Genomic DNA, 25,207 nt, shown 5'->3' on the forward strand with positions numbered 1-25,207 from the left:
GTTCAAGTGAGGTCTTGACAGTTGGGCCTTTCTCCCTCTGTGGAACCTCTTTAGGCCTAAAGATTCTAAACCAACTGCAGTGAGGCCCCTTAAGAAGGAGCCCTTCTCAGCAAAGACCTGCCTCCACTGTTGATATCAGAGTTGGGAAACTATGATCTCTGGGCATATTAGTCACTTGTGTGATGTGGTAGCTAATCAGCTGGTCCTCCTTCAGGAGGAGACTGAGGGTTAGGGCTGAGATACATACTTCCCATATATTCTGCTCTCACTTTGGCTGTTGAAAATTTGGAGGACAGAGCTAAACACCTGACATAAATTGTATAGCAGGAATCCCAGAGGAGGAGACATTTGGGGCCAGGATGGGGATGGGAAGAAACATATAACATCCTCCCTGACCCCCCTTCAGATGTTCACAGAAGCAGAAATTCAAAATACTCTCTTAATCCACTGTGCACACATTCATGTAGTGTAACTTAAAACCTAATAGATTTGCTTTCCTTGGTTCCTTATTCTAAGTTTGGAAAGGCAAATATCAAAAATGAGATTTCTAATGATTTTTTTTTACTAAAATGTAATTTTATCTTCTTGTCAGCTTTTTTTTTTTTTTGACTACTACTTTTGAAATAATCCTGACATTGATTTACATTTGATCATCATCTCCAGTTTTAAGTTTCCCTCATGTTACTGTTTGCCATCAGCCAGGTCCCTTTCAACAACATACTTGTAGCCACAGAGGAGTTTATTGGCCAGTAAAAAAATACTCTTCGAAAGTACATTCAAACCACCTCCAATCCATATTATGTTTCAGATTTCCTAAACTTGGGGGTGAAATTTTTTCTGAAGGTCAAAAGTTATCATAAAAACTGAAGCCATGTTAAGATTACAAAGCTGGTTGGTTCCTGTGCTCTAGGACTTGCCAGAGAGATCCATGACCGATTCAGTTTGAAATCTGAAGTGAAGGAATGCCACACCCAAATGAGCTTTCTTCTCTCTGTTGTCCCCATACAGAAAGAGGTCAATTTCTCTGCAATTCTTAGCACTTCAATCTATGAAATCATGGGGTTTATTTCCAGGGTACTAATAAAACCATTACTTTAAGGGAAGGCTGTTTCCAACAAGACTATATGAAAACTTTCTACAAATAGGCCAATGTGTTCATTGTTCAGAGCACTACTGATTCATTTCTGTCTCAGGGCCTTTGCTGTCTATTCCCATGATATGGAATGCCTTTGCCCTGGTCTCCTGCTGAGACCAAACTCTATTTCAACCTTCAAGGCCTAGCTTAAGATGCACCTTCTCCCAAAAAAATTCTCTTGGTCTTTATCAACCTGCCCTTCCCCTCTTGTCTCCACCCCTAACCTGCTCAAATATATTTCTTGTGGCAGGTGATATCCCATGACATGGCATTCAGTACAGAAAAGGGCTAGGAGTACAGTAAGACAGCTTGATTGAGGAGGTCTCAGACTCCTGACAATGGAAGTATGGCCAGGTGCAGCTTAGTTCATGTAGTTTGGGGAAAAACAGACCTGCCCAGGACTGAATCCTCACTCTGACACTTACTAGCTATGTAGCCTCAGGCAGATTACTTTCCTTCCCTGGGCTGCAGTGTCCCTTTCAAAAATGCCATGGGGTTGCTTCCAGGCTAAAATTGGTTTAGGTGAAGACCACTTTCCTAAACATTGGAGCTACAAAGACGAGTAAGGTAAAGCCCTGATCTTGAAAAAGAGCTCAGAGTCTACAGACAAGCTATTTGCAATAGCTTCAGGCTCTTTGAGGGAAACAGTTAAGAGGTGTCATGGGAATAGTAAACTGAAAGCAGTAGGGAGTAGGGGAGAAACTGTGGAGTCTGGAGTGATACCAGAATTGCAGATCTGTGCTGAAAGCTGGAAAAGAGTGACAGTAGTAGGAATGGAAGTGGAAGGAAGGAATGGAGAAAAGGAAGATTTGAGAGACATTCCAAGTAGAGCAAAATTACAGGCCTTGGCACATTTCAGACTTAAGAGGATAGAGGAGATTGGTGATGAATCTTGACCAAATTTCTAGCTAAGGAGACAGACACAGGCACCGATAGAAATGGAGTTAACTGGTTTGGGTAGTGGAAGAGATCAACCTCTGCAGACAGCAGATATGTCTCACAAACAACTGATGCCAATCTTGAAGTCCAACAGTTTCTTTTTTCACAAGCCTACTGAGTCCTCTTCCTCACCCCACCTCCATCCCACTTGATTTTACTGAGAAAGTTCACTGGTACGTTGAACAGTCAACTAGGTTTGCGAGACCTAGGCAAACAGCATGAACAACTAATAAGAAGTACACTCCCCACGCATCTTTTTTATTGGCTCTACTTGACTTTTAAAGTTAAAATGACGTTAGCCTAGGATAGCCCAGGTGTCTCTTGACCATTCCTCCAAGATTACAAATATCCAACTATCCTCTGAAGCTGCCCGTGTAGAGCAAGGCAGTCTGGTCCGTTACAATTAGAGGATGGTACTTCCACATTCTGAACCAGTAACTGTCACCCAGGACCAGCCAGAACCTGCTTTCTGTGGAACCCCCAACCTCCTCCTTTCCACCTCAGACACTGAGCATGCTCAGTGCAGATTAAGAAGGTGATTCCTCATATAGTCCCTAGTTTATAGAGATCAAAAACAAAAATGTAATGCATGCCTTTCCTTTGATCCAACAATATAGAAATGTATACTAAGGAAATAATCAGAAGTGCACATAAATAAATGGCTGCAAAGATATCTTTTGAGGTATCCCTTTGGATTGGGGGGGGACAGAAAATGCAGGGACATTCTGAATGCAAAACAATAAGGGAGTATTTCAATAAGTTGCCACATATCCACAGAAGGGAATATTATACAGAATTTAAAATATTATAAAGACATTTTAATGGCATGGGAAAATATTTAAAATACATTTTAATTAGCAAAAAAAGAGAACTACATATAACTCTGTTCTCAATTTTGTAACATACCCCCCCCACACACACACACATGCCTTATATACATAAATAAACACAAACACATACATACACACACATAGCCAAAGAAAAATAACCTGGGAGGTTATTACTATTATCTCTAGGTGGAGATGACTAAATAATTTTAAATGATTTTTTATTTTCTTCTTTGTACTTTTCTGTATTTTCCAATTATCTTTGAAATCTTTTGTAATCAAGAAAAAAAATTCTCAAAATAAAGGGAAATGGGCCATGAAATAGGCCATGACTTGAAGGGAAGAAACCTGTAGAGATGATATGTAAGCCATGGAGCATTTATTCCTTCCATACTTCAGGGGATATTTTTTTCTTTCCTGAACACTGAGATGGCCAGTCTTTCCATCTCTTACCATAAAATGCCTGACAGCTTAGATTTCAAAGCTTTTCTTTAAAGCTCAGATCTTCTCTCAGTAAAACCTATATTCCTCCATGCCTAGGCAATAAATGGCCACAAGAATCTACTAGGTATTTGGAAACAATCATTTCTCTTTTCTTTATATTGACTGGATTAACTTTTGCCAAGAGACAAATGATCTGCCTGGATCACTCAGTTCCTTATTCTTTGATTTAATTAGGGATTAGATGGTAATAGACTGGAAATAAATTCTCTTTTCACTGACCTAAATTAACTTGGCTTTTGAAATATGGCATAGTCTCAACAATTATCTGAAAGGAAAAAATACATATATAATAACCCATTACATGCAGGAAACTGTACCAATCCAACCACTTAAACATGTCTCATTAACACCATCTGTAATAAATACTCCCAACTCTTTGAGTAATGGAAGCCATTTCTGTCCATACGATATAGGAATAAGGAAAGGTGGTGGGAAGGAATTCCCTTCCCAACAAGTATTTTTGAGTAGGAATCTATTTTTGTAGCAAGATCATTTGTTGGCCAAGTCTTGTTTCTTGTTTGACAGACCTACTTCCCACCATGTGCCTCTGTCCTCTGCAGTATAGCTTCCACACAGTGATGGGATTTCTCTCCCTAAAACCCTCCATTTAGTATATTCATCTCTCCTCACAACTTACATTTTTATAGAAAATTGTGGTTTGCAAAGGCTTTCACACAAAAGATGTTGTGTGATCTTAACAAAAACTCTAGAAGACAAGAATTTTACAGATGAAGAAACTAAGTTCAGAGAGATTGTTACTTGTCCAGATACTCCTGCTAGTAAGAAGTGGTTATCACATGAAAACTTCTTTTCTAACATGTGATTGATTGAGTGTTTCATCTGTCAATAATCCTGATAATACCAATTTGTCTTGATGTTGAGTTTTAAGACATTTTTCTCATCCATATGCATTTAACCACTTCCACACTGCCTCTCGATAATGATTAGTGTGTATGCTGTGTACCCTAATCTCAAATTCATTTTAATGAAAATCATTCTTGGAGGATGGCACAAAGGACATTACCTAGAACAAGCCAGCATGTAGACATTCAACCCATCAAAGCCGTCTGGGTAAGATGTACTTCATTCACCAGAACTGTTGGATAACCTAGGGAGCTTAAGGTACCTGATCTTATCTCCAGACATAGCCTTTGCTCTCCCAGACCTTTTTTCTTTTCTGAGTTCTGACTCTGGTATGGCCCTTACTGACATAGTTGGTATGATCTCCTGCAGCAGGTAACTTGCTATCCTGTAACATGCTATTTTTAGATTTGTAATAATCTCCCCACACCCCACTCACTTACTCCATGTTTTGCCCACATCCTACTACATGCACACATACACACAAAGACATGCCCTAGACTATATAGTTGCCCTGAGAGGAGATACGGGTCTTACTCTTCTTACTGTATCTTCCTATTGCCAATAGATGCCTAAAATTTTTTGCTATGTTAAATTGATCACTATATTTTTAAATTAGAGTGTCTACTAGAAAGTACAGCTATGCAATTATAATTGTATATTTTATGACCCACTCTTTCCCCTACCTGCCTCTATTTCCTTTTTCTTACACCACAAATTCTTTCATTTATTTTAATACCTTTCAGCAAATAACTTTATATTTTATTTCATGGGATGGTGATCATAAGGCCTCTAACTTATTTCAGCCTAAGACTCTAACATTTGAATTAGCCTGGGAAAAGTTTGGGAAATCACTATTTATTCTATGCTTCTCATTCAATTTCTCTAGGCAAAATATCCTCTACTCTTTAAAAAGTGTATTCACTTCTAAATGAGGATACAAATTTCATTTTTCGAGGTCAAACTAGCCCAATTCAATATTCTTTGTTGTTGTGCTCAATTATAAAATGGAAAGATTGGAAGAAAATACAATTTTATTATATAACATAATAACATGAGCTAGGCTAAAAATATTGTTTACCATGTCCTGATCATGTTTTCAAGATTTTTTTTAAACAGCTTGACAATATTTAATTTTGTTAGTAGAACGCGTGGTCTGGATTATTTCTTTTTTGAAATGTGGATGGATCTGGTAACTAAGGCATCTTAGAAGGTGAGTATTACATTTAAAGTCATGTTATAGGACTAGGGAAACAATCTCTTTGACATAGGACCCCATATTTTAGATACCACCATACAGGGTTGGTTGGGGACAACTTCAAGAGGGATGCTAGCATGTGTGTTCCCCCCTAATACACACTCAAACACTCACTATCTCTAGGTAGAATGAGATTCTTTAACAAAACATGGATAAAGCACTTAATGCAAACTGTAAAATGTTTAGCCTATAATTTTCATTAATTACTGTCCCCAATACAGAGTGCTGCTGGGAAATTAAAACGTAAAAGCAATGCTTTTTTTCCTTGTATTTATTGAGCAAGAAAAAGAAATGGAACAATAAGAGATACACTAAGGAAAAGTTAGTTCCCTGTTCGTAATATATTAAAGGCAGTATTTTAAGCAGGCTTCCTCATTCCTTGTGGGCCAGTCCTTTCCCTGAACACAGAATAAGCACAGCCCGCACTTCCATAAATGTTCTCTAGCTTTCACCAATAGCCCCCACATATCTCGGCCTATTCTGCCACAGCCTTTCTTTTAAAATAGCTAAATTCATTAGGGATTTCAGGAGGAAGTCATGTCACATTGAGACAAGTGAGTTTATGGTTTCCAAAAATAAAACAAAGTATGGACAAATGTGTTGGCAATGGAGAAAGGGTTATCTGCAGTACGAGATTTCCAAGGTCTGAGCCTGAAAACTATGAACTCTAATTATACTCTGATTGCCACCCAGGAAAATCCATCTTTTCCCCTGTGTTTCACTGATACTCTAAAATTGAAGTATTGTATAGACAAAAAAATACTGAGTTGTATGAAGTAAAGGGATTATATAATTAACAGTGCTTGAGAAATTATTATTACATTCTACCCCTCCCCCAAATCACGGATCCCAGGCATTTCTATGCCCAGTCCCCCTTAGTAACTTTACCACTTGCTGTTCACATCTTCTAAACTCTCTGCCTAGTTTTCCTCCTGGCCATGACTGATGTTATTTCTTTGTCCTGGAGGCAAAGAGCCATGTTACATATTCCTTTAAACTTCTACACCATTTTGGGGCCCTGCAATTTTTTTTTATAAGAATCTCCCAAGTTTCTTCATTCTTTGCCTCATTGTGACCTCTTCTTGGATTCATGATCTTTTCCAACCCTACAGAGGGAGCGGCCTCCTTCCTTAGCATCCATGTGTCAGTTTTGGTTTTTGTTTGTTGGTAATACTACCTTTTGCTCAATGTTCCTTGACGTCTCCTTGTGAAGAGAATACACAGAGCCCAGACAAGCTTCTACTGCTGTACAAATGGTTTCAAAATCTGAAAGATCTGGATTCAAATCATGGTTCTAAAACTGTAAGCAACCTGAATAGGCTTTCTGAACTCCACTGTCCTCATCTTTGGAATGGGAATCCCAGTATGTACTTCATAGTACTGATGTGAGGGTTCAATGAGATTGCACCTGTAAAAATATCAATATACTTCCTGGCATCTCCTGAGTGCCTTCCACAACACTTCTTCTGCCCTCATAAGTTTTTAATTAAATATTATATCTGACCACACATTTCAGGAGTTAAATCACTCATGCTTCCTATAACTCTTTGGAAATTGCTCAGAATGTACTATTGGTCTCCTCTAACTTCATCTCATTTATACATTTCATGCAGATTGTAAATCTATTCTAACTGTTGGTTAAGACTCAAGATGTTGCTTACCACAGCAAAGAAAATCATTTCTGGGTTTTAAATACTCTCTTCTTTTTTCTTCTTTTCCTAAAGTTCGGTCAAGTGCAAACATTTCAAACTTGAATTCAGCACTTTTCCCAAGTAAGGCAATCAGGATATACCAATACCAATTTGGCATACCCGTACACAATGTGATATTCAATATAAAAAGTGGGTTATAAGAAGCAAAGAATCAGAAATTGTAATAAAGTAGAGGAGGGGGAAAAATTCTAATGGCATTCAGGACCAAAATTGAGCTGTCCGAATCTATTGTTTATACGTGGGCTTAATTTCACCAGAACTGCTTGCTCAGCTTAACATAAATCCAGGAGGAAAAAATCCACTTTCACATGAAGAAATATGAACTGGAATTCATAGACACAGAAAGAAAAAAAGTTCAGCTCTCATCCGTCTACATGAGCAAAATTATTTCACTAATGCTCCTTCTGATTCATGGTTTCTACTTTGTGACAGTTTTAGATGGAGACCACATAAACTAAAAGGTCTCTTTTGTACCAGAAGAGAACAAGCAGTGTGCTCTTCAGATTAGGCTGAAGGATGATGCCTGAGTCACCAGTGTATCCAAAGATGGGATGCTACAAGTTTTGCAGGTCTGCCCCTGAACACCAGCCCTGCCTGGGTGGGGCAGAACCAATACATTTAGAGATCTCTGCAAAGAAAGCAGGGAGTGTGCAAATTCTTTCTGATAGGTGCTGTGTATCACTCTACTTTAGAGCTTTTGAGTTGTCAGTTCAGGAAATACAAATATGCTTCAGTGAGGCAAGGCATTCAAAAGGGATGCTGGACATCATCCTCCCCACATTCTGCCTTTCACTTTTCCACCCACCTTCTCTGAAAGTTCAAACTATCAAAAAATTAATACACTTCTAATGCTACAGTAATCTTCAGTGAGCTGGAATACATGTTCTTAGACTGAGAAAGGCTGCCTCAGACCGGGAACAAATTTTCCCAAATGTCAACACCCAGTAGAATTCCCAGGAGAAAATATGGGGAGATTATTTCCTCCCAGAGCAGCTATTTCCTTAGAATGTCCTATTGAAATGTTCTTTGTGGGGTGCCTGGGTGGCTTAGTCAATTGAGCATCCAACTTCAGCTCAGATCATGATCTCACGGTTCGTAAATTCAAGTCCCATGTCAGGCTCTGTGCTGACAGCTCGGAACCTGGAGCTTGCTTCGGATTCTATGTCTCCCTCTCTCTCTGCCCCTCCCCTGCTCACATTCTGTCTCTCTCTCTCTCTCTCTCTCTCTCTCTCTCTCTCTCTCTCTCTCTCAAAAATAAAGATTTAAAAAAAATTTTTTTAAAAAAAGAAATGTTCTTTGTTACTGTGAGCCATAGCCTGCTAATGATCTGGGCTAGCACTATGGGTTTTGCCCTATTGAGCTGTAGAAAAGAAGTTTCTTTGTTCCCTATCACAACTCTTGAAAGTCTTGAAGTCTCCTCTTAGATTATTGTGTTCTTTATTAAACAAGACACCTTTATTCTTTACACCAAATCTGTTCAAAAAACATCACAGTTCTGCAATGACTACCAAAAGATAGCAATGATATCTTAAGTAGCACCAAGGAAATCTATCTGTAGGGAACAGACAGACCTAATCCTTTCTTCTTTGTAAATAGCGGTTTCCAGTGCACATGAAATGTAGACTCATTTGTGGATGTCCAACAAGAACACAAATACTAGAAATACTCTCCAAAAGAATCAACTTTCATGGAGTTAAGCTTTATCCCCATTGGCAGATATCCAAAAAGGAAACTTGATGTTCTTACTTGATAGCCACACCTTCAGAATATAAAGCTGTTCTTCGGGTCAGATAAGTCAGTTGGATTTTTAAGTGGAGTCTACAAAGGAATTCAGCACAGTGAAAGACCTAGATCTATCAAGGGTGAACTTAAAGCACAGAGCTATACATTAATGCAACTGTTGTAAATTAATGGTTTCCCATAAAGCGTGATAAATTGTAGAGTGGCATCATAGATTCTGCAGCCAGATGTGCTATGTATTCATGTGATAATGGAAGATGAATGTTCGCTGCACATATCATCCTGAATTTGGTTCTTTGTGAACAATTTTTCCCTTTGTTTTTGAATTTATCAAAGCCAAAATACCTAATCCATTCTTCAAGTGAAGAAACAGAGTTGGAATTATTATTGACTGATTTTGTTTTTTAACAAATGGTTAGGCTTTTCTTTTTGTATTCGATAAGTCAAGATAGACTGCAGTGTTACCTAAACCAAAAAGAGATAAAATGGAGATTTCAGATACTGACATGTAGCTACTAAAAAAGCAAAGAGAGGGCTTGCTTCTTGAAAACAAGTTGGTGCATTAATTTTCCACAAAGTTCCCATCAGATGTCATCAAATTCAACGCACTGTGCAGATGGGAAAGACTAACTATTGAAACAATTAACTATTGTGAGTCATTTCCTCAATCTGCTTTTGTTTTAGCCAATATGTCAAGTGGTGACAGACACTGTTAAATTTCACAAGCTCTACTGTCTTCTTGGAAACGGCATAATACAATTGACATAGCTCAGCTTGATAAATCTGCCAAACTAATGGTGGGGCCTCTTTCCTTCTACTTTTCAATGCCAAAATCTAAAGATATTATGTAGAACCTATTCAACATGAAGAACACAAAGTCCATTTTATCCTCTCTGAATACTCCCATTTAATCACCTGCTGGCTCTTAGTTTCCCAATCCTTTTGAATTGGCACTAAAATGAACATGGTAAAAATTTTATATATTCAGCCTCCACTATCTCAGAAAAATGCTGTCATGGATGCTGAATTTTCCTGAAGTTTGCCACTTGCTTCAGCTTGGTCTGAAAGTCTATTACTTTAGATGACCTAATTCACCACTTAACACTTCAGGTGACTCTTAGACAATCAAAAGCTACTTGTCCTAATCTAACTAAAACATTTTCTAATCTTAGAGGTATGACTTTACTATTTGTGTGCACCATGTCACTTGCAGGTCTAAGGAAAGTAGGGGGAAACCGTTGTGTTGTCCCATGATGGTCTTGCTCCAATCAGGAAAAAGATCTCTAGGCAGCTTCTCTTGCACAAGATTCAAATTCACTAACCATTCCTTTATAACTCCTTCATTCGTATGGCACAGTAGCTCACCACCTTCTAAAAGGCAGCTCTGACTGTCTGCCTCTAGGGGAAAGTACAGTGAGTCCTCAGAAACTCAGGTAAGGCAGAAGCCAGGCTATACCTTACTCCCTAACACTAGGGAGATTGCAACTAGCTGCAGTGGCCAGCGGTTAAGGCATTATTTAACAGGAATGACCAGTCAACTAATATCTGACAAAGGAGTCAAGAATACACAATGGAGAAAGGATAGTCTTTTCAATAAATGCTGTTAGGAAAATTGGATGATCACATGCAGAAAAATGAAATTGGATCCCTACCTTACACCACTCACAAAAATTAAGTCGAAATGAAATGAACACTGAAACATAGACCTGAAACAGCAAGACTCCTAGAAGAAAACATAAGGAAGAACCTCTTTGACATCGGTCTTGGCAATGATTTTTTGGATATGACACCAAAAACACAAGGAACAAAAGCAAAAATCAATAAATGGCAGTACATCAAATTAAAAACCTTCTGCACAGCAAAGGAAACAATCAACAAAATGAAAAGGCAGCCTATTGGGGCGCCTGGGTGGCTCAGTCGGTTAAGCGGCCGACTTCGGATCAGGTCACTATCTCACGATCTGTGAGTTCGAGCCCCGCGTCAGGCTCTGTGCTGACAGCTCAGAGCCTGGAGCCTGTTTCAGATTCTGTGTCTCCCTCTCTCTCTGCCCCTCCCCTGTTCATGCTCTGTCTCTCTCTGTCTCAAAAATAAATAAATGTTAAAAAAAAATTTTTTTTAAAAGGCAGCCTATAGAATGGGAGAAAATGCTTGCAAACCACATATCTGATACTTAATATACAAAATATATAAATCATACAATAGCAAAAAAAAACAAACAAACAATCCAATTTAAAAATAAACAAGGAACCGAATAGATACTGGTCCAAAGAAGACATCCAAGTGGCCAACAGATACATGAAAAAATGCTCAACATCACTCATCATCAGGGAAATGCAAACCAAAACCACAATGAGATATCCTTCACATCTATTAGAAAGGCTGTCATAAAAAAAAAAAAACAAAAAAAAAACAAAAAAAAAACAAAAAACACAAGTGTTGGCAAGGATGTGGAGAAAAGGGAAGTCCTGTGCACTGTTGGTGGGAATGTAAATTGGTAGAGCCACTACAGAAAATGGTAAGGAGGTTTCCCCCAAAATTAAAAATACAACTATGATATGATCCATCAATTCCTTTTTGGGATATATATCCAAAGAAAATAAAAACAGGACATTGAAAAGATGTCTGAACTCCCATGTTTACAGCAGCATTATTCACAAAGCCAAGGAAGAGAAACGATCTAAATTAATGTCAATAGATGAATGGATAAAGAAGATGTGCCACACACACACACGCGCGCACACACACACACACACACACACAAATTATGTGATGTGACAGAGGGGTGATCATATTATAATACATAAGTGTATCAAATCAACACATTGTACACCTTAAACTTACACAATGTTATAGATCAATTATATCTCAATAAAGTTGGATAAAATAAGCAAAATGGGTGGCCATTCCAGATAGTTCAAAGGCAACAACTGACCCAGGATTAGACGAACACAGAAGCTAGTATGCAAGCAGAAACCACTAGTTGGGATTATGGCCGTCGTCAGAAAGACTGTCCAAACTCGACAGGACCCCCGTCAGCAAAATGCACACAATCACTGACCAACCTCAAATACACTCTCACTATCCCTTGGCAGTCGTACCGCATTTCTCTAGTGCATGTACTCTCCATTCTTACAGATGACTTTCACACCTTCCCTCTCTTAAAACCTCTCCCAACACCTTCTTTCCCATCCCTTCTGATGACCTTTCTTCTTCATGTTAAAGAAAAATTGGAGCAACCAGAAAGACAACCTCTGTGGGTTTCTACCGCTGCATCCACCTACCTACCAACTTCTGCACCCATACAGTGTGGTTCCACACCTGGGAACATACTCTCCATGCTCTTACGTAAAGCCAACCCTTCCATCATAGCACTCGGTCTTTTGCCTCCTCGAAGATGGAGAGGTGTCTCCACTCACCCTCTTCTGTATCGCCAAACTTCCCTCTCTACTGTCTCTTCCCTTTTCGTACAAATGTGATCTTAATTCTCCCATCTTTTTTTTTTAATGTTTATTTATTTGAGAGACAGAGAGAGAGACAGAGTATGAGAGGGGGAGGGACAGAGAGAGAGGCAGACCCAGAATCTGAAGCAGGCTCCAGGCTCTGAGCTGTCAGCACAGAGCCCGACGTGGGCTCAAACCCACCAACTGCGAGATCATGACCAGGGTCAAAGTCAGCGCTCAACCGATTAAGCCACCCAGGCACCCCTTAATTCTCCATTCTTAAGAAAAAGATGTCTCTTTAGAGACTAAAGAATCCTTATACCGAGGCTAGTGGTTCTCAAACCTAAGTCAACGTAACAGTCTCCTGGGGAGCCTGAATAAGAATATCAGTGCCAGGGGGTCCTGCTCTTCCAGAGATTGAGTTCGTCGGTCTGGATTATGACCTGGGCATTAGAGTTTTGTGCATTTGATGTGACTCTAATGTGCATCCAAGGTAGAGAAGCACTGATCTAATCTGGACTCATCATTAAATGAGGTACCAAAAGTCGAGAGAGGTGCGCAGCAGCTCACCCAAGCCCAGACAAATCATTCGTGGTAGAGCCAATACAAAAATCCAGCAAAGCTAATTCCCAGTCCAGTGCTCTTTTGACAACATCAGGCAAAATGTCATATACAAAAATGTAATCTCTGGCAAAGAACCATGAATGCCACCATAAGTAATGAACTTGCTAATTGTTCATCTCCACAGAGAATACTGGCCTTTCCATCTTTGGTCACAAAAGGAGAGCTTAAACAGAAATGCTGAGAAGGCAAGTATAGCAGAGAATGTGAAGAAATCCCCGCCATGGTACCCACAGCAGATGTTTTCAAAGTTTGGGGATGGTGAAGGACCCAGGGGACGGTGCCAAGGAGCAGCACGAGGTGCCGTGTGATAAATGGAGCTGTCTCTTTCCCATTACAGGAACATAGCAAGTTTCAAGAGCAAATCAGAAACCTAGAATGATTAATTGTGTAGTCTACAACGAGTCCTGTTGTGTTTGTCTATGAATCCCTTTGCTCTGAAGATCAGACACACCAGGTGCAGAGAAACACCTGGCTATGATGAACCCTGTGAGTTTCTTAGTAACCCATTCCAAAAAAAGGGGGAACAGTGGTTTTGTTTACAGGTGAACAGTAGGAAGGGGATCAAAGCTGGTGAGAAAACTGAAATGGTGGAGTAAGAACAAAAGCATCCCTTTAACATCAAGCCAAGAGCTGTCATATCTCTGGCTTAGCTTCCTCTTTCTCTATACCTGCTTGGCATCAATGAGGAACAAAGTATTTTAAGGAAGTCATAGCTTCGTTCTTACTTATTGCCACCCACCGATTCCACTGTCACCTCGCAGTCACCTTTGCATGTGACCTAAGGCAGTTTCAGCTAAGCGTTAGCAGTGAAGAGCATAGCCATTGAGCACACCGGTTTCTGGGCCCAAACCCCACATTTTACTACCCATGTGACACGGCACAAATTATCGAAAGTCTCTGTGCCTCACCATCTGCCCAAATATGATATAACGTTAATAATACCCACCTAGGAATTCTTATCTAAGTAAAGTACACATGAATGTAAGATGCCTGAAACAATCAGTAAATAGTAGCTATTGTTGTTAAACAAGATGGCCAGGGAGATTACTGTTATTTTTCTTTAAAGTGTAACCAGCACGTTAACAATACTGTTTGCATACTAAATGAGTGTCTCAATTACACATAGTTATTGACCCTTCCTTAAAGCTGATGAGGTACACTAATATTTAGTTAGCTAATTTTGTTGAACTGTAGAGGCAGCATGGCTTGGTGGAAAGATCTAGATTCAAATGCCAGCTCTATTGTTCACTAATTGCAAGCCTTAAAAAAAAAGAAAGGGGTTTAATCTCTCGATGCCTCATCTGTTCTTTAAAAAGTGAGAAGAAAAATACTTCATTTTCAGGGTGGTAGTAAGAACTAAATGAGAGAATGCAAATGCCTAGTGCATAATAGGTGTCTGTAATAAAGGATCGTTGACAAGACAGCACACATTTACCTTACAGCAATAAAAGTGCTCTCCATTTTTAATACCCTTTAATTGTTTTCATGAATTCATAGCAGCATTCCTCCAAATTAGTCTGAATTTGTTATGTTTTGTCATGTGGTTTAATTCCAAGTACAGCTAAATGACAAGTGACCACGTCAGAATGGTGCTGGGGGAGGGTATCATCTAAAACAGATTAACGTGGATGCAGCTCTTTTAAAAATATCTAGGGGGGAAAACTCTAAAATGTCTCTTGAACACACCTCAAGCTGTTAGAGAGAGGAAGCTTTTACGTTTATCTTTTCTAAGGGTAAACGATTGGGTTTAGATTAATTGAAAACAAGGAGGGGAAAAAATGCACAGATCTATGTAAAACAGACAGTGTCTATGACAAGTGTTTCCAAATACGTGGTTTCCAAATATGTAATTGGTACATTACATATCTCTGGCTTCTCTGATTTCTAAAAAGCCATGAAAGTTAAATTAGGTTGATTTATTTCCAAAAGTGGTCATTTGGATTATGTACCGATAATGGGACATCAGTATCCCTGAAAGCAAAAGATTTAAAATACATAAATATATTTTTATGGCCCGCCGTGCCTATTTCTAAAATACTCTAAATGTGATACTGCCTTAGGCTGGCTTCCTTGGAAGGAGACACTGGGACAACAATTCATGTGCACGTGTGTGTTCTTAAGGAAGGGCTCCCCATGGGCACCTATTGGGATGAGCACTGGGTGTTGTATGGAAACCAATTTGACAATAAATTTCACATTAAAAAAAAGGAAGGGCTCCCCAAAAAAGAACTGGTAAGGAAGAGAGGAAAGCAGGACAGAGAAGGGAAAGAAAGCAAGCAAGGCTTTTTCCATGGAGGACGGCTTTGGACCTGGTTCTGCAGGAGAACTCCGGAGGATTCGTTATGCTTAGAGTGGTCCCAGCTGGAAAAAAGCTGGAGCCTTTCTACAGCTGTGCCTGCTGGTCACTGAGCAGGGTCACTGGGAGATGAGACATGCTTTCCCAGACACTTCCTGCCCTCTGGAGCAACTGGCCAGGGAGAGTCACAGGTGCTGGCCCTTGGAGGTAAAAGCACAAGGACACTGGGGGAAAGGCACATTGCAACAGGAAAAAGTAACTTTTCATGGAGCAGGGAGAGGATGAAAAAAAGTCACAGCTTTCCTTTCAATTATTCCAAAGCAATTTTTTTCTTTCATTATACCCCAGTTTTTCTCTTATGAGTGTTATAAATATGAAATATAGCAACAGTTGAGAAATACATGATCTCCCGTAAATGGTATTGCATCAATCCAACCTAGATTAGATAAATTAAGCAAGAAGCAAGCTAATGTGTTCACGTAAAAACATTTTATACTGGGGCACCTGCATGGCTCAGTCAGTTAAGCATCCGACCCTTGATTTCGGCTCAGGTCATGATCTCATGTTTCATGGGATCCAGCCCCGTGTCCAGTGGCACTGTTAGCACAGAGCCTGATTGAGATTCTCTCTCCCTCCCTCTCTCTCTGTCCCTCCCCCACTCACTCGTGCTCACTCACGCTGTCTCAAAATAAATAAACATAAAAAAAAGTTTTAGGGGCACCTGGGTGGCTCTGTAGGTTAAACGTCTGACTTCAGCCCAGGTCATGATCTCACAGTTTGTGGGTTTGAGCCCTGCGTTGGGCTCAATGCTGACAGCTCAGAGCCTGGAGCCTGCTTCAGATTCTGTTTCTCCTTCTCTGTCTGCCCCTCCCCTGCTCACGCTCTGTCTCTCAAAAATAAATAAACATTAAAAAATTTTAAAAATACAATTAAAAAAACATTTTATAACAGGGTTAATTCAAAGCATGCATACAAGTAGCTTCATACAAGGGAATCGCTATTAGTTATGATTATAGGGCAACAAAACTTCACAAGTATAACAGTTATTCCTTATATTAATCTCCTATACATGCACTTTTAAGAACAATCATGTGGTTCTAGTAAATCTTTTTTCCAATGTTATTTTGTTTTGATTACATGTATTAAAATGTAATGTTATACCTGTTGTAACTACAAGTAATAACATCAGGCTTGTATTTTGTATGTCTTTTTAATTTAATTTTTCTAGTTACTCATTTTTGTTTCATTTGATGATATTGTCAGCCCACAACATTGGAAATTTTAATGAACTTGGTCTGGCACCACAAGCTAGTTTGAGAATCACTGCTCTTCCCCCAGGCTGCCTCCCTGATGCCTGGGAGAGTGAGTGGGGCCTCAGAGGCAGAAGCAGGGCCTAGGAGGAAGGGGGGGGAGGGGAGGCACATCTACATTAATAATAATGATACCACAATAAAAACAGCTCTGTCTGAAACACACTAACACATGATTTGAGATAGCATATGAAGTCAACTTCATAAATTATGAATCCTAAGTCAAGATTGCATTTGTTCCATGATGATTTGAACAAGTTTTTCCTCAAGACTGGAACTAAAAGCAAAGACTAAGAAGTAGGGGCGCCATCTTGTGGAGACATCAACCAACACAGGTCCAGCTATGCCCTCATTCTCCCCACCCCCAACAGCAAGACTTTGCCCTCTCTCCCCTGGCCCCCCTTTCCCCCACCACCCCTCAGCGCCCCAGCGTATTTTTTGGAACTCCAATACTCTTTTCTTTCAAAACCAAGACTCAAGAATAAGAAAAACTTCCCTGCCTGCTCCATTTCCCTTCCCAGCAGGGCTGCATGTGGTAAGATAGGCTTTAAGTCAGCCTCTTTAATCATGGGACATAAAGATTCCACCTGCTCATGGCTGGAGGGAGCCCCTCTGTGGAGTAAAACCCTTTGTCCCCCCCACACACAGCTGTTTTTCTCCATCTTTTACCTGTCACAGAAAGCTGATGAAGCAGGCAGAAACCTGGGGGCTAGCCCAGGATTAGCTTCACTGTGTGCAACAAATAGATGGTGTATGGGGAGGGCTTTTAAGTCAAGTGCTGCCACAAACAGTACTATTTTGAGGAAATGATCGTTGTAAGGGATTTAGGAAGTCATCTGTCATTTGTTTTCAAGCAACACCGCACAAAGCAGGCTGGACATAAGAATGGCAATCCCATTTTCAATGCCTTTTTCCCAACCATTCCTGGAAACTTAATGATAAAAATCATTCATATCTAGAAATACATTTTTATATCAAACACATATATCTCAACTTCTGCTTTCGGTACTCAGGGGACATGAAGAGAAAAATTCATAAACACAATCTCCTTTTCAGACTTGAATGATCACTTCATTTACTTTTTCCTAGATTTCTAATTTTTCTAAATTTTTAGTCATAATTTCCAGAGTACCCTTATTAGACTTTGGGTTGTAAATGATAGAAATACAACTCCTATACCCCAAGAATAGAGAAAAAGAAATATGTTGACTCATATAACTTGAATTCTAGGAGGTTTCAGGTACAGCTGGATCCAGGGGCTTAAACAATGCCATTGAGTGTCTTTCTCTCTGCCTCTCAGCTATACTTCCTTTTATATGTGGCTTTATTCTGAAGATAGGCTATCTCCACATGGGAGGGGTAATGACAATCAGCAGGGTAATATTCACATCTCCACCCCTAGCACCTTGACCTCAAAAAGCACAAACTAGTCTTCTATGGTCACTCAAGCAGAGCAGTCTCAGAGAAAACTACTCTGGCCCCATTTGTGTTATATGTCAGTTCCCAGAACCACAAAAGATTGTCACAACAGAACCACACAGGGTGGAGGAGAGGTGGTTCCAAATGGAAAGACCTATAATTTGGGGTAAGACACCGAACACACTCTACTATGTGCCTGGATTGATCTGAGTGTAAGAATCATCCCATGTCCCTGCATTCTTGGCCCCAATTTCTACATTCAGGGACCAGGTTTGGCTTTTGACAGTCATGTTAGTGCAAGGTCATATTGGCATCCACTAGGACCCTTGGATCTCCAATCTGAGCAACAACATGGTAAACATAAGTTAAGAAGGGCTTGGGGATGGGGCTCCTGGGTAGCTCAGATGGTTAAGCATCCGACTTCGGCTCAGGTCATTATCTTGTGGTTCGTGAGTTCAAGCCCCGCGTCAGGCTCTGTACTGACAGCTCAGAGCCTGGAGCCTGCTTCAGATTCTGTGTCTGCCTCTCTCTCTGCCCTTCCCCAGCTCACACTCTGTCTCTCTGTCTCTCAGAAATAAACATGAAGAAGAAGGAGAAGGAGAAGGCAGCCTTGTATGAATTCTCTAGGAAAAAGCAGGGATTCAAGGAGCCAAAATATCACAATCTGACACCTCTTGGAGCTGGTAGCACAGGCTATAATCCAAAGGAAAGCAGAGTGTCTGACTGTTTTTATCACACACTTCATGATTTACCTCATATATAGTGGAGGTGAAAAATAGGAAGTTTTCACATTTTATGGGGAAAAAATTGAGTAATACAGTAACAATGATAAAAAGATCCCAGAATAGATTTTCTTCTAGCTCTAGATCTGTTCTCATCTTACTGAATGCCTTTAAGCAAATAATTTAGACTTTCTGGTTAAAAAAAAAAAAAAAAAAAGATAAGAGAAAGAAAAAGGAAATAAAAAACATATGTGGGCAAAATTCTTTGCCAGGATGTCAAAGGGGAGGGCTTTTTTCTGTTGTCCTTATAAATAAGGCCCAAAGCTGAAGACCTAAAAAAGCAAGCACTTCACATTCTCAAGAAGATATTCAGCTCGGGATCACCTGCCCCTCCAGGGCTCCCTGTGAGGCAGGGAGACAGACAGGTCAACCACCATCCACACCACCACCCCATCCTTACAGGGCTGAAAGGAAAGGCAAATAAATCTCACGGGTAGTCCAGGCTTTGTGGGGAGCTGTTACTCCCTCCCGGAAGTCACATGAGGGAAACACCAAGAAACGTTTGCAAAGATGGCCCCATCCCACCCCCATTCTCTGTTCCCTTGGAGGGTACAGATGAGCAGTTTCCTTGTTTCTACATGAAGGAGCCCAGGGGCTGGGGGAGGGGTGTAGCAGGAGCCTTAGGTCTGCCCTGACTGGCACTGGGCCAAGTGTTTACAGATGATTAACATAAAAAGTTGCTACTAAACTCACAGTTGTTTATTGTTTGCAATGATAACTAGGAAAATTATGAGTGAAATCATGATGTCCCATGTTAAGCTGCCCACATGTACACTTGTATACACGTACTTGTCTAGATCAGTAAAAAGTCTGAGAACGGGGTATGGTGAGTGCATCCCAAAAGGACACTGAGTGCCCTCCAGAGGGCTGTCAGAGTCCAGGGTGACAGCAGAGTCCAGGGTGATGCTGAAAACCTCCTCAAGGAAACCCTTAAAAGCCCAAAGATCATGGTGACAGCAGAGGCCACCGGCATTCGATGGAACTTGATGGAACCACCTGAACCAGGGTCCCACAAAGCCGGATCCCTTCCACTGGTCTCTTGGCAGTCACACGAAGGAATTTCTACCTCCTTGTCCCTCTTTCCTGTCCCCAGGAGCAGGAGGAAACCAGCTTGACACGGAGATCCGCCAATAGAGCTAGAAGCTGTGGCTCCAGGGCCGGAAGTCAGGGTGACGGCAACAGCTGTGGTGCCCTCAGCAGTTTCTATTCAGTCTCTTAGAGCAGCAGGGCTGGACTAAAGAAAGCCCAGTTGAAGGAGTCAGGCTTTGACTTGAGCCTGGGCATGGCAAAGAAATTTCTGAAGCAATCCTGCAGTTTGGCATCTTTTTTGGCCAGAGGCACCCCTCCACATGTACAGGGATCAGTATAGAAGATGGCTCCTGGGCCTATGGCTAGCTGTGTGTTCTTGCGCAAGTTGCCTGAGCTCTCTGAGCCTCAAGTTCCTCGTCATAAGATGAAGACCATATTAGTACCCAACTCAGAGGATTGTTCTGAGAATTAAGTAAGTCAAAATGCTCAGAACCATGCCTGGCACACGGGAACTCAGTAGTACCAACTACTTAGTATCACCTGTTCCCCAGAGTGGTTACTCTCATAACTAAAAGAATATGATGGTTTCTGGGATAGATTTAGTTAATGACCACCAAGGACTGAACTATCATTTTGCTATTCTAACTCTATTAAATACTATATATACTAAATATCTAACTATATATTTTTTTTATTTTTTTTTTCAATGTTTATTTATTTTTGGGACAGAGAGAGACAGAGCATGAACGGGGGAGGGGCAGAGAGAGAGGGAGACACAGAATGGGAAACAGGCTCCAGGCTCTGAGCCATCAGCCCAGAGCCTGACGTGGGGCTCGAACTCACGGACCACGAGATCGTGACCTGGCTGAAGTCGGACGCTTAACCGACTGCGCCACCCAGGCGCCCCTATCTAACTATATTAAATACACAGTTTGGTCTGACCTATTACCAGCTAAATTAGTAAAACTTTAGTTCAGGTTAGAAAGGGTTTTTGAAAGGTTTAAAGATTCTATGGGACAGAAAATAATGCAGTACCTGTATTATCTAGTGTCTTATCAGAAAAAAAAAAGGTATCTATTCCTTTAACATTTCCAAAAATGAACAGAACTGAATCCAAAGGACCACTTTGCCCTACTCCACCATTCTCCATACAGCAGCCAAAACAGTCTTCTAAAACAGAAATTAGATTTTATCACCTCCCTGCTTGTAAGCTCTCAAAGGGCTTCTTCCCATCACAGAGTAAAATCCCAACTCCTTCCTATGACTTGCAATGCCTTAGCACATCTTGCCCCAGACTCCTGTCCAGACTACCTCTGCCCCTGCCCCCTCCCAACCATGCTGACCTTATTTCTCAAACCTGTCAAGTTCTTTCCCTCCTCAGTTACACCTGCCATTCCCTGTGCCTGAACACTTTTCTCTGCAGCCTTACTCCCACACTGCATTTGGGACACTACTCAAAGGCCACCTCCTTAGAGAGACCTCCAGGATCTTTCTTTTCAAAAGAGCTCCCCTATTTCCTCCTCACTGCACCCCCTTAGCTGACTTTATATTTATAGCACTTATCAAGAATTCCATCTGTTTCATTTTTACCCCAATGGAGCATAAACTCTCGCTAGAATAGAACTTGGTATATCTTATCCACTGCTAAATGTCCAGTGCCCAGAAAAATCTCTGGCACAAAGAAGGGAATACAGCAATCTTTACTGAATGAAGAAAGAAGAAAAGATGAGGAATTCACTCTCTCCTGAGACAGCCTGTTCATTCCATCCCTCAACCAAAACGTGTCTGCCTCATTTTTCATGCATTGGATCCTAGTGTTCCTAGTTTTGCGGTAAAAGAGAACACCTATACACCCTCACTTGACATGATAAATATTTGTTGAATAAATGCATGGATCAATTCATGGATGGATGGAGGGATGGATGGATGGATGGATGGATGGATGGATTTTGGTCTAAATCTATGATATATCAGAGTCCATATACACTGTTCTGCCATTTTTTTAAGTAAATTAGTACTCAGAAACAACTACAATTCCTTTCATCCTTCTATTCTTCATCTGTCATCTCTTTGTGACACTTTTTTAAATAAAAAGACATACTTTAGGTGATCAGTGAATGGCTAGAGGTCTCCCATGAATATTAGACCTTAGGAAAACATGTCTGAGTATTCTCTATGTTAGCAGGATGCTTTGCCCCGCCCCAAACCTATAATATATTTTACTTGCATCAAATGAGCTTTCTAATTTCATCTCCCAAGGAGTAGAGTCACGTAGAATTGCCCACCTTCTCCACAGTATGCAGTCACTGCCCTTACCACTTCCAGCAAGTCATCCTGACTTCAACCCCTTTGTTCTCATCAGATGTGACCTTCCACCCTCCCTCTCGCTGGTGCCCTCCTGCACCCTCTGTATAGCCCCCAGCCTGGGCCCTTTATCTGCCCAAGCTGTCATTTTTTGACACAGCACAGCAGAAGTGACAAGTCCTCATCTCCTCGCCCAGGTCCCACCCACTTCAGAGGCTGCATCAGCAACATTGCAAGTGACCAGAGTCCCATGGCTCAGTGCCATCCACCAACAGCCCATCCATATGCCCCAGCTCTGCAGAATGATTTACGGTCATTTTGCTTTTACAAGAAAACTAACCACATAGGGTATCTGAGGGAAGATGAAAGAAGAAAAATGAATGGTTTCAGATTCAGTCCCAAAGTCTAATCAGGGAAGGTAGGGAACTCCTGCCCAAGAAAATTTGACACTGTCCAGTGACTTTCTTGATGGAAGACACTGCTCAAGGGTGACACTTGAGATAGTCAATGGCTCAGTCAGGGCTGTCCTTGAACTGTAGTTCCTGCACTGTTGTCTCAGCACGTCCCAAACATATCCCTGATATATACACCCCCACAGGTATACACACACACACACACACAGGTACACAGACACAGACACACAGGTACACACATGCACACACACACACAGATACACACATACCCACATACACACACACCCATAGGTACACACACGTACACACATATGCGCCCACACGTACACACACACTCATAGGTACACACACACACACAGGTACACACATACACCCACAGGTACGTACACACACACACACACACACACACACAGGTACACATGCACACACAAGTACACACACATGTTCCCAAGGGTACACACAAACACACACACACAGGTATACACACACACACACAGTTAACATACACTTATATCTTGCTCCCTTCCTAGCCCTCTAATTCTTAGCCCATCTGGCCCATCATCATAACAATCGACATTTATCATCTATCAGACCCTGTACTGATAAACATTTTACAAAAAGGATCTCATTTAACCCTTCTAACCACATTATGAGTAGAACTATTATTATCTCCAGAAGAGGACGCTTCCACAAGTGTCTCTCTTATTTATTTCTCTTATTTACCTAGCAAACTGCACAAAGAAGCTGTTATTGACCACATTTTTTGGACAAGGAAACTAAGGAGCAGAGAAATTGAATAATTAAATCCACCCATCTGGTAAGAGTTGGGTGATGGATCCAAAGCCAGGACTCTAACTCTGCCGCCCATGCTGTCTCTTCTTAAGCTGCCTGCTTCCCAGAAGTAGCCTGCCCTGTTACAATACGCAAAACCATGCAGTGCAATGACCAAAAATATGTTTTAATGAACAAACAAGTAGATGTACACAGACAGCTGGGATGAGTTAGTTGCCAGAATTGGGTATTAATCGAACTCTGACCTTCTGCAAGCCACTTAGAGCAAAAAATCATCAAATCTGGCCTGTTCCCATGGGTGAGCCAGCTTACAATGACCACTGTGGAGCCAACTTCCAATTGGCAGATTCCATCTTTAGCCACTTAAGAATAAATGTGCAATGCCCTATCCTGATATATTAGGAAGGATGTATGTATTTGAAGCCCATGTATCTGTGTAAAGCTGCCAAAACCAATATACATGTAGAATATAGGGGTGATTTACAAAAACTGGCCCTCATGGCAGGATGCCTCCCTCCTCAGAGCATGCCAAGCATGCAACAGTGGAGTCAGAAAGGGGTCACAACGGAAGGAAGCTTAGGGAAAAGAACCGTGATGGCTAACTCTACCATCTCATCCCACCCACTCAGCAGCTCTGTGAAACAGGCACTAACACTCACCATTCCACATTGGACAATGCCAAAGACCAAGTGATAAGCGGCGGGTACAACTGAAGCCCAGTTCTGTCATCCCCACTTCTTACGACTGAAAAGACAGCCGAACATCTCATCCCAGTTCCACCCCCTTCTAGTTTGTGACCCGGGGCAAGTCACAAAAGCTCTCTCGACACCTGAGTCACCCATCATCTGTCATCTGGAAAAAGGGCTCACTGGGTTGGTGGGAGAGTAAAAATGACATAATGGGTAGAAAACATCTTTGAGAAAGGACAGATCATCTCATAAATGTTTAGACTCGCTATTCCTTACTCATCTTCCACAGCTTAGCTTAAAGTCTTTACATTAGGGACACCCTCCCCGCAAGGAGGACAAGACTGTATTCCCAGAGCACACCTACTCCTTTGTATGCCTTAGCAAGTCACAGTTTCGCACTTGTGCACTTGTTAGATGGTCTGCCTGCCCCTCCAGTCTGTAGCTCCATGAAGGTAAAAGCCACCTGGTTTTGCTCAACATTATCAGAATTCCAGTGCTTAGCACCACGTCCAGCACTTGGTAGGCCTGAAATTAATACTCGCAGAATAAATGCATCAATATATTACCATTAAAGTAAAAGTATACATTCATATAATCACAAAGCATACAATTATAATTTTTAAAACTTAGTTTAAAAAAAGAATAATTAGCACCCTATTTATTACCTAGAATCCGCACTCGTAGTCACTCGCCATCTAGAACTTAAAAGTAAAAAAAAAAAAGAAAAGAAAAGAAAAAACATGCTTACCGTGTGGAAAATGACTGTCATAAAGTGCACACATTTAACTCCTGAGAAGAGGTGGATCCATCCTCGAGCCATCATTCTGACAACTGGGTGTAAAATAAGGCAGGGGGTGAGAGCAGCTCGTACCCCTGACAGCTGGTGAGGTGACAGTCAATAGCGTCAGGAGGAGGCAAAGTGTAAAAGTGCAGGCTGGCTCTCCAGCACAGCAGTCTGAGGTAGTTACTGTGAAGGCCATCGGCCCCCACAGCCCCAGCATCCCCCGGAGGCACCCCATCACCACAGAGTGTGATGGCTGATGTTCAGGAAAGGGCACTGCGTCTTCAATAAAGGGAAATAGTGTCTGAGAAACTCAGTAGATAAACAAAGGGACATGGTCAGAGATCCCAGC

General features: G+C 41.1%; 1 long non-coding RNA gene across 3 annotated transcripts; it reads left to right on the forward strand.

Moving 5' to 3' along the window:
* Nucleotides 1–403: 403 nt before the first annotated feature.
* On the forward strand, nucleotides 404–15,646 carry LOC121034532 (uncharacterized). Of its 3 annotated transcripts, none has more exons than XR_005792493.1 (2): nucleotides 404–2,609; nucleotides 13,165–15,646. It is a non-coding gene; the product is annotated as an uncharacterized LOC121034532 (long non-coding RNA). The 3 variants fall into 3 exon arrangements; XR_005792495.1 differs by lacking the exon at nucleotides 404–2,609 and adding an exon at nucleotides 3,146–5,479; XR_005792494.1 differs by lacking the exon at nucleotides 404–2,609 and adding an exon at nucleotides 5,490–6,826.
* The last annotated feature ends 9,561 nt before the right edge of the window (nucleotides 15,647–25,207 follow it).

Source organism: Herpailurus yagouaroundi, unplaced genomic scaffold (genome assembly GCF_014898765.1).
Source record: "Herpailurus yagouaroundi ecotype Mexico unplaced genomic scaffold, PumYag 160, whole genome shotgun sequence".
Taxonomy (NCBI): domain Eukaryota; kingdom Metazoa; phylum Chordata; class Mammalia; order Carnivora; family Felidae; genus Herpailurus; species Herpailurus yagouaroundi.